Source organism: Ruditapes philippinarum, unplaced genomic scaffold (assembly GCF_026571515.1).
Source record: "Ruditapes philippinarum isolate M1 unplaced genomic scaffold, ASM2657151v2 ctg5120_1_1_1_1, whole genome shotgun sequence".
NCBI classification, from domain to species: domain Eukaryota; kingdom Metazoa; phylum Mollusca; class Bivalvia; order Venerida; family Veneridae; genus Ruditapes; species Ruditapes philippinarum.
Window position 1 is genome coordinate 176,999 of NW_026859592.1, and position 11,771 is coordinate 188,769.

Here is an 11,771-nt window from a genome sequence, read left to right on the forward strand (position 1 = left end):
ATTAATATATTGCCAACACCTGGTACATTTTAAAATCTACTTCTAACTACTCAACACAGGTAGATCTTTCAATATATTACCATTTCACATTAATACATTCATAGAAATTTTTGTATGTTCATTTCACTGCATAATAGATACATTAATTCACACCATTACTGTATTAACACAAGTAATATTCACTACAGAAATATAAAATCCACTTACCATGAATATTAACAAACAACATTTGCTAAATGTACACTATAAAATCAAATTTCAATTTAATATCAAAATAACTTTCAGTTTAGCATGTACAATTTTGCAATTAAAAACCTCCAGTTTATCCCAGTGGCAAAAACAGCTTGTTAAACTCAACAACTATCAATATCTCCTCAAATATCCAGGCTAATGCATTGAACCTGATATTAATCATAAACATTGATTTCCTGCACTTTTCTCAACAAATCCTAAAGCAGGAAAATAAAACACAATTTAACTCCCTTTAAACTGAAAAAACATTTTCATGTGATAACACCTTTCTTGTTGTATATCATAAAAGTGTTTTAAAAACCACTTCTAATGATTTTTAATTTTTGTCACTACCGAAACATGCATAGGTTGACTAAAAGACAAATTACAAAAAAAAACTAGGTAAAAAAAACTAACCACTTGACATATAAAAGTTAGACAAGTTTATTTCTATACAATAAACTGTATATATAATTTTCAAGATTTCCATCACAGCTGCCTTGTGTCTGTTCTCTAAACAATTCCTGCCAACCAATTGCTGTTGTTTACTTTTACTATAACTGTTCAGACTTTATACACTCTAAGATATACAATTTTCTACATAACATCTTATTTCTATATTATTGCTTCTAATATTTTCTCAAAAAAGAAAAATCTTAATGATTTCTTCACCATTTGATATTAAAAAACAGATATTTCACAATACATTTGAAAGTTAAAATTTCATGGTATTATTCTATAGTTCTACGAGTATGAAAGCTGAAGTTATTTTATATATAAAATATATTCTAGTAAGTTCAACCTTAGCTACCATCAGGACCGCCAACGTTTCTTTAAATGATTCTTGCTAATAACATGCACACATTAGTCGGTGTTTAATTGAATCATGAATGAATGTAAAATAGTTTTCATTATAATGAAATTAACAAATTCTATATCAAAAGTTTGAAATAAATGTAGGAATAAATTTAATATAGCTTTCATTATAATCAAGTTAACAAATTCTAAATCAAAAGTTTGCAACCAATGAAGGAATAAATTTAATAAAGCTTTCTTCACAATTAAGTTAACAAATTCTATATCAAAAGTTTGAAACCAATGAAGGATTACATCTTTTGTTAATACTTTTACATACATTTATCAGATCATATTACATGTACATGCCAGCACTATGAAAAGGTTTTGACCTTCAGTATGTTTTACAAGTATTCTGATTACACTGACATCTCTAATTTATAAGCCTGATAAACTGTCCAATGACCTTTGCAAATATACACCAACTCTGAAGAACTGTTATTTTACAAGTTTTATAAAAGCACACAATATTGTTGCTATTCAGTATAACAATATAAAAACAAAATATAATTACCCATAGTATTTTCCATCAATTCAAAGCAAATTATAAGAAAATTCTCCCTAAGATAAATCTCAGTATACATCTTCTAGATAATTATGTTCAAAGCTTGCTAAAGTGAAATACATCAGGCTTGGCTTATCAGGCCAGTGACCATACAGCTACTGTTTCAGAACACATTAACAAGGTTAATACGTACATGATTTACCTAAACCTATCCTAAATTGATGTTGATGTAAGCTTTACTTTTCACCAGATTCTGGGTCACAGTAACTGTTTCATTCTATCATTAATTCAACAATAAAAAAATAACTGCAAAATTAAATGATTTGTACTATGAAATCTTAGAATTACATATTCCCACAATAGATAAGACAGTTCAAATGTTTCAACTAGCATGTCTAACAAATCAAACCTACTCTTTATCATATTTAGTAGCCTAAATGAACTCAGATGGTCAACATACACATGTATGAGTTTAGTTAGCCTGCATAAACAGGGTATCAATAGCCTTCATGAACTTATACAGAATCTGTTAGCCAGCATACACAGAAGCTGGATAGCTTACATACAGAGTCTGGTTAGCTTGTTCATACAGTTGGGTTAGCCTGCATATAGAATTTGTTTAGCCTACAGTGCACATACAGTCTTGTTAATCTAAGGCATATGTATACTGAGTATGGTAAACCAGTACCACACACACAGAGTCTGGTTAGCCTGCACACAGGGTCTGGTCAGTCTATATATATAGAGGTATACACATACTGAGTCTGGTTAACCTGTACTTCACACACAGAGTCTGGTTAGCCCGCACACAGGGTCTGGTCAGTCTATATATATAGAGGTATACACATACTGAGTCTGGTTTACATGTACTTCACATTATGTGACATACTGAGTCTGGTTAACCTGTACGTCACACACAGAGTCTGGTTAGCCTGCATATACTGAGTCTGGTTAGCCAGAACATAACCATCTGGTCAACTTACACATGTATAGAGTCTGTTCAGACTGAAGAGTCAATAACACTCTATTTGTCTTTCTACAAAGAAACTGTAACTGAGAAAAACGACATAATCTAAAACTCATACCAAATGCTGCATCTGAATTAATGTGTGAGAATAACATTCAAAAGAGAACATTTATGATATTTAAAAAAATACTCCATTTAGTAAAATGATTCACTGTACCATACACCAACAGTTATATAAAAACATCTACATGTACATGTTTTTCACTAACATTGATTTCAAAGTAAATTTGTTAACAACATACAAGATTTTCAGGACCATTGCTATCAGCTAATCAAGAGCATGTCTGCACCAACAATTGTAATTCAGGGTAAATTCTTTATCTTATGTTCATTTTATAATATTATATAAGGAAATTTTTAAAATTTCACAAGTAAAAAGTAGTTGAATATTCATAATGTATATTAAAATGTAAGGGGTAAATTAATGAAGAGCATTAAAAGAATCTGTAACAATTCTGTATTGTTTTGTGTTGAGAGATTAACTTAAACTGTATTAATTTAAGCACTCATTAATGTGATGTCATGATAACTCATACTGTTTATCTTCATGTTCATTAAAAAAACCAGACCTTTCCCAAGTAACTTCCATCTTGGCAGAAGAGATAGGTAAAGGCTAGTAGTAATTTAGTCAGGCAATTAAAGTTTTCCAAATAACTAACCTGACTGGTCTGTGAAAAATTAGCAATCACCTTAGTTTCAGAAATGAAATGGCTGAATTTCAGATGGAACAGGAACTTTTACCTTGTATCAGGGAGTAGGATTACAAAATCACTGTTTAAGTCATTACTCTTTAATTTTACTATCTGTTAATATTAAGTAAATGGCTTGTGGTTTTCTGGTCTTAAATTCTCTGATTGACTAGTCAGTAGTTGCATACAAAACAAAAATGCACCTTCTAGCACAGCTCGCCATGTTGCCCTCCAGATATGTTCACTTCTACCTCGTTACATGGTCTATTTTTCTGGTCAACCTTCTTAGGATTCACTAAAATATAAAATAAACTGAATAAATACAAATCTTATTAAAGACATGTTTACAATGCAATGACTGTATTCTTAATTTTCATTTTTTTTATAAATAAAAATTATTTCATTGGTTAAGTTTTTTTTGAAAACTGGTGGTGTTATCGCACACAAAAAATCTGACAGTCACTTTTATAAGGGGTATAAGATATATGGAATTGGCATAAATATTGAACACTTCAACATTCAAGTCTATAGCATCACCTTTATTTTGAGCTGGTTATTTTGCTGCACGCATTCTGTAAGTTGTATCAATGAGATTTCCATAATCTCAAATATGAATATGGCTGGCTGTAATTTCATGCATTAAGCATTAACTTTGTATAAGGTCTTAATAAATTCTATTTAAATTCTGCTCCCAAAAAGGTGTTTATGCTTGTCTAAAGGTTTTAGCATTGCAAATAAACAATCTGGGATGAATGTTGAATAAAACTTTGAAACTATGGTTCCAAACTTTGAAAAGATTGCTAAGCATTCAGTTTTTTAAAATCTTTTTGGGAATCCATATAATTCAAGATTTTATACCTACTTATGGTACCCTACAAAAACTGGCAGGAGTCTAGAGAAGGAGAACAAAGATATTTCTTAGGCTGACCAGCTTGATACCACTAGCAGCAAACAAGCACAGACCTATATAGCCAGAAACACAGCAAAAAAACACAGCAAATCTAGTAGTTATGGATGTAGCCATTACATTTCTAAAGAAATAACAAAATCATAAGTCCTGTAGGAGTTAGTCAATATCTGTTCTGGGAATTAACATAACACAGTAAAAACCCATTCTAGTAATGGAATTTGAAAATTATATTCTTGAAGTAAATCACTGTTTTACCACTTACTCCAAATTTTAGAACATTTTGGAATTTCCCATCTTATTTCAAAATTTAAGACAAGAGCACCGCTAGGCGGAGCATTATATGCCCAAAAGTGTTTTGTTTTTTTAGTAAGGATGAAGCATTTGTAAGACATGGGAATTAAATAAAGTATTACCTCCTTCAAATAGCAATCCTCCTATGAATGTTGAACATTGTGGGCCAAATGGAACTTAAGTTATACTCCGGAAACTGTTTTCAGTTTTAAGGTAATAGTGACCTTGAACTTTGACCTTGTGACCCCAAAATCAATAGGGGTGTTCTACCAAATATAGACAATCATCCTATGAAGTTTGAACACTGTGGGCCAAATGGAACTTAAGTTAGGATATGGAAACTGTTTTCAGTTCTAAAGTAATAATGACCTTGACCTTTGACCTCATGGCCCCAAAATCAATAGGGGTTCTACCCAATATGGACAATCATCCTATGAAGTTTGAACATTGTGGGCCAAATGGAACTTAAGTTAGGATGTGGAAACTGTTTTCAGTTTTAAAGTAATAATGACCTTGACCTTTGACCTCATGGCCCCAAAATCAATAGGGGTTCTACCCAATATGGACAATCATCCTATGAAGTTTGAACACTTGTGGGCAAAATGGAACTTAAGTTATGCTCCGGAAACTGTTTTCAGCTTTAAGGTAATAGTGACCTTGACCTTTGACCTTGTGACTCCAAAATCAATAGGGGTCTTCTACCTAATATGGAAATTCATCCTATGAAGTTTGAACACTGTGGGCCAAATGGAACTTAAGTAATGCTCCGGAAACTGTTCTCAGCTTTAAGGTAATAGTGACCTTGACCTTTGACCTTGTGACCCCAAAATCAATAGGGGTCTTCTACCAGTGTTTTTTTTCTTTATATAACTACTACCCTAAAACGGTACTGTTCCCAATAGAAAATAGACATTCAAATTCCAATGTTTAAATTCCCAAAATGGCTGTTCAAAATTTCCACAAGGCCAAGTGATTTCTCTGAAATCATTTAAATCCAACATATTCATATAAATCACCACACAATAGTTCAACCTGGACAGTGGAGGCAGTGTAGCTATCTTTATTCATGATGACTAATCTTATTTGTAGCTGAAAAAATGCATTAAAAAAATTCCCAATTTAAGTCAAAATAACGCATTTTTTCCCAATCAGCCTGGTACCGGCACCATTCCCAAAAAAGAGAAAAAAACACTGTGACTACCCAATATGGACAATCATCCTATGAAGTTTGAATATTGTGCGCCAAATGGAACTTAAGTTATGCTCCGGAAACCAAATTGCTAACGGCAGACGGATGGACAGACGGATGCCAGGGGGTATAACATAATATGCCTGAAATTCTTTCGGGCATATAAAAAAGCAACAGGCTAACTAATTTATTGCAAACATTTTTGCACCATGAAGCTAAAAAGGTATTAAACAAGGTAAAAGTTTGTTTATACCGAGTGGATATTGGATAAGCTTGGAAAAATCCAAATCTGCCAAGTTCCAGATAATATCTTTTTATTAACTGTTCTTAAGTTGTTATCCTCTGATATGATTTATGTTTATGACACCCTTTCCAAGGAAGTAGTCACCTTGCATGACTTATATGCACATGTCTGGGTCCCCAACATGGGATTGACATCAGTGGCAACTGGCAAAGCAATGAACAAGTTTAATCAAAATATTTTAATGTGCAAATGCTAAATTGTGGGACATTTTTGGTCTGTGTCAAAGAGGGGAGATTTTTCACAAATAAGCAACAAAATAACACAATATTGCATTATACAAAATAGTTTGACTTAAAACAATTTATAGTCAGCTAGAAGAACAGGCCCAAAGGACAAATGGAGCATTACCGTAACACAACTATCTTCAAAAGTGATGATTTTGAAACTTTTGCCAGAAATACAGCAAATCTATGGGTAAAAAGTTTGCCTGCACTTCACTGGAGGTAATTTTGGTTCCCTGTCCTACTATTTTTGAAGCACGCCGGGAATCAGTACCAGCAGATCTATATTTCAAGAAGTGCCAGGAATCAGTATGATTTCAAAATAGTTCATATCCAAAACTGACCTTTGGAACACCTTGCTGATTATCACTACTCTGCAAATGATTATGGCTAGTAAAAGAGGTCAGGTATTGCACTCTTGATGTCCAAAAATTTCAATGTCAACATTCTTGAAACAGACAATTTTCATTGAAATATTACCGTTTAGGAAAATTGAAATAAAATTAATTTGGGAGTGAAACGTCTGACTTTTGGTGTGAACCATCCCAATAGTAAAATGTCTGTCTACCCCGGTTTTGGTGGTCCCAAGTGGTGGTTTTACATAAGATTATTGTGCTAATTGTGCATATATCATCTAGTTGACAATAAGATATCACAACTGAATACACAGTAAACAGATTTACAGGATGAGCATGCTGATGCCCAACTGATGCTGAGACTAGAACTTTTTCAAAATGTTCATGAAATGTCAGAAAATGGCAATCCAGAAAATGTTACATAGATACTATCGCTTTAAATGTTTTAGAAATAACATAGTTTCCGATAGTTCTAATATCTAATTTACCTTTCTCGGTGAATACAGAACTACTTTTGCATGAAATCAAGATGATATTTCAACTTTTTTGTCAACAAAGATTTCCATTTTAGGTTCAAACCAAAACGTACGTACATATCAGAATTCATCCAAATATTGATCACGTGATTATCTAAGTTGCTTACGACTAAAGCGTCTGGTCAGTTTACGTCATCTCGGCTAGGTTAGTGATCAAAGGGAAACAACTGACTAATCTCCACTTTTCTCATTGAGAACACAACCGTTTAACGCCTTACGCAATCTGTTTTCAACAGCATTAATTAAAAAAAAAATCACTGTAATGTCAAATATTTTCTTGTTATCATCAATAGTAGGAATATTTTTCATTTTCTCAGACATAACTTATCTTCATAGCTACTGTATTGATAAAAAATAATTATTCAAGTGTTAAAAATCATTCCTTATTAATTAAATGGACTAACAAATTTACATAAATCTTATTAGTGAACTTTGTGTTCTCTAATTTCAAAGACCACGGTGTCATGTATAAAGGAGCATTAAACTAGACATTATAACTTGATATAATCTCTCCAATTCAAAAAAAAATATGTGTACTTAGAAAATTTGAAACTTTATCATATATTCTACATATTTATTGTAGATGTATATATATGATTTTCCAAATAAATTGGGTTCTACACTACCTGAAGAGAAAAAAAAATGATTAAGCCAATGATTTTAGTCTTTAACAACACTTTCTGTTTGGTGACTATGTCATATTGTACATAAAGACCAATTATGCCCCAGAAATGCTGTTACTATTATTCTCAAAAGCTTTTTAATTTTGGTAATAGTTTTCAAAAAGTAACTTATTGACAAATTACCAGAACCAACTTTTGCTTCTGTTGCCTTTTGGCTCTTTGTACAGTTATAGTGATTAAGTATTTTGTAAGAAAATCAAAACACTACTTTGTTTTACATCTATTTACATATTGCTACTTAATTATATGACAAATATTTTTCACATTCAGCACTGCTTTATTTAGCATGTAACATGCTCTTGAACCATAAATGTTATTAAACTTGATGTTCTAATTTTATAAAGAAAGAAAAAATTATTAATTCTGGCATAATGTAACTAAATAATTACATACAGACAAAAGCATGACCCCCCACCCCCAACCTTCTAACCCTAATCTAAAAGCCTGCATTTTTTAAGCCCGTAAAGGCACATGCTGCCTCAGATACGAATAAATTTTTCCTTCTTTAGAAAGGGCACACATTTACTTTATAACATCGAAATAATGATACATGCTTAAAACAAAAAGAAAGTAGTGCTGAATGTGATATTACTTGTTATGAAAGTACCAACATGTAAACAAAGTAGTATTTTTACTACCATATACAATAATAAACCACTACAACTGGACTAATTGCCCAAAAAAAAGCAACAGACGTAAAAGGGGGTTCAGGTAATTGGCCTATGAGAATTTATTTTGAAGTTATCACAGGACACCAAAAATAAAGTTTTGGAAAATAAAAGCATTACTTGGGCATAATGGCCCTTTAAATAAGTTTGCATTTATATATATATGTAGGGCTATACAAAAATATGGAAATGTTCTTTTTTCTTCATATTATTCTATTGGTTGGCATACACTTTTTAGATCAACAATAAAACTGGATAAATGAATATACTGTCTTATGAAAGCTAAAGTTTTTTCTTGTCTGACCTGCAATGCATTTTTAAGATGCTAGAAAATACTTAGCAAGTTCATAACTATATTGTAAAAAGTTGTTGCATTTATTAGCTGAAATAATAATATTTGCAGAATTGTAAGATAAATTCTATTTTTAGAATTTCACTGTCAGTTATTATAGAAAAATCTGTTAGCTGATCGGAAAGAGGCAGTACGGGGATATTTAATCAGATAATAAGATAAAATTATATTAGATGATCCAATCAAGGTATATTTTAGTAAATCACAAGTAACAGGATAATTTTGTCATAAAAAAAGCGGTATGCCTAAAATACGAAAGTGAGATTTTTGACGAAAGTGAGCGAAAGTGAGCGAAAGTGAGCGAAAGTGACTTTTAAAATTTGAATTGTACCGTTTTAATAGAATTTCAAAGTGAATTTTCTGTTTGTGGACGTACATTATTAGCAACTAATAATATTTCTTTTCAAAAATAATCACTAATATAGTCTATGATGATTTAAATGCCATTTATTTGCATTATTTCTATACACAAGTTCTGAGATCTTCCTTTCGCTCACTTTGAAAAATACGAAAGTGACTTGTAAATTATTAAATATGGAATTGAAATTTATACTAAAATTGCAGTTTGCAGACGTATATTATCAGAAATCTATAATTTTTATTTTAAAAAATAATCATTATGATCTTTTATCACCATTTATTTGACATAATTTTTATATACAAGTTCAGCAATCTTCCTTTCGCTTACATAGAAAATACGAAAGTGACTTCTAAAATATAGTGTTTAATTGAAATATAGTGTTGAATATCAAATTATTTATTTCTGATGTTATATGTTTACAAACTGCAATTTAAGTACATTTTTCAATTCAAACTCTATATTTGATATTTTACAAGTCACTTTCGTATGTTTCATTAAGCGAAAGGAAGATCGCTGATGTGTATATATAGAAATTATGCAAAAAAATGGGGTCTAATGATTAATTTAGAAAATAAATAATAGTAATTTCTTATAATACACGTTTACAAACTGCAGATATAGTACATTTTCAATTTAAACTCTATATTTAATACTTTACAAGTCACTTTCGTATTTTTATATGCAAGTGAAAGGAAGAGTGCTGAACTTGTATATAGAAATTATGCCAATAAATGGCGATTAAATCATGATTATGGTTATTTATTATAATACATATAATAAGTTGCTAATAATATACGTATGCAAACAGCAATTTTACTGTAAAATTCTATTAAAACAGTACAATTCAAATTCTAAAAGTCACTTTCGCTCACTTTCGCTCACTTTCGTCAAAAATCTCACTTTCGTATTTTAGGCAAACCCTAAAAAAAGAGGGAAACATCTTCAAGACGTTTCACTCCCATAATAATTTTGGGAGTAAAACGTCTGACTCTTGGTCAAGTTGGTGTGAACCATCCCAATAGTAAAACGTCTGTCTACCCCGGTTTTGGTGGTCCCAAGTGGTGGTTTTACATAAAATTATTGTGCTAATTGTGCATATATCATCTAGTTAACAATAAGATATCACAACTGAATATTTCACAGTAAACAGATTTACAGGATGAGCATGCTGATGCCCAACTGATGATGAGACTAGAACTTTTTCAAAATTTTCATGAAATGTCAGAAATGTTACATAGATACTATCGCTTTAAATGTTTTAGAAATAACATAGTTTCCGATAGTTCTAATATCTAATTTACCTTTCTCGGTGAATACAGAACTACTTTTGCATGAAATCAAGATGATATTTCAACTTTTTTGTCAACAAAGATTTCCATTTTAGGTTCAAACCAAAACGTACGTACATATCAGAGTTCATCCAAATATTGATCACGTGATTATCTAAGTTGCTTACGACTAAAGCGTCTGGTCAGTTTACGTCATCTCGGCTAGGTTAGTGATCAAAGGGAAACAACTGACTATATCCACTTTTCTCATTGAGAACACAACCGTTTAACGCCTTACGCAATCTGTTTTCAACAGCATTAATTAAAAAAAAAAAATCACTGTAATGTCAAATATTTTCTTGTTATCATCAACAGTAGGAATATTTTTCATTTTCTCAGACATAACTTATCTTCATAGCTATTGATAAAAAATAATTATTCAAGTGTTAAAAACCATTCCTTATTAATTAAATGGACTAACAAATTTACATAAATCTTATTAGTGAACTTTGTGTTCTCTAATTTCAAAGACCACGGTGTCCTGTATAAAGGAGCATTAAACTAGACATTATAGCTTGATATAATCTCTCCAATTAAAAAAAATTATGTGTACTTTGAAAATTTGAAACTTTATCATATATTCTACATATTTATTGTATATGTATATATATGATTTTCCAAATGAATGGGGTTCTACACTACCTGAAGAGAAAAAAAAAATGATTAAGCCAATGATTTTGTCTTTAACATCACTTTCCGTTTGGTGACTATGTCATTGCACATAAAGACCAATTATGCCCCAGAAATGCTGTTATTATTATTTCTCAAAAGCTTTTATTTTTGGTAATAGTTTTCAAAAAGTTACTTATTGACAAATTACCAGAACCAACTTTTGCTTCTGTTGCCTTTTGGCTCTTTATACAGTTATAGTGATTAAGTATTCTGTAAGAAAATCAAAACTCTACTTTGTTTACATCTCTGTACATATTACTACTTATATGACAAATATTTTCACATTCAGCACTGCTTTATTTAGCATGTAACATGCTCTTGAACCATAAATGTTATTAAACTTGATGTTTTAATTTTATAAAGAAAGAAAAATAATTATTAATTTTGGCATAATGTAACTAATTACATACAAACAAAATCATGACCCCCCCCCCCCCAAAAAAAAAAAATTCTAACCCTAATCTAAAGGCCTGCATTTTTTAAGCCTGTAAAGACACATGCTGCCTCAGAAACAAATAAATTTTTCCTTCTTTAGAAAGGGCAAACATTTACTTTATAACATCTTAATAAGGATACATGCTTAAAACAAAAAG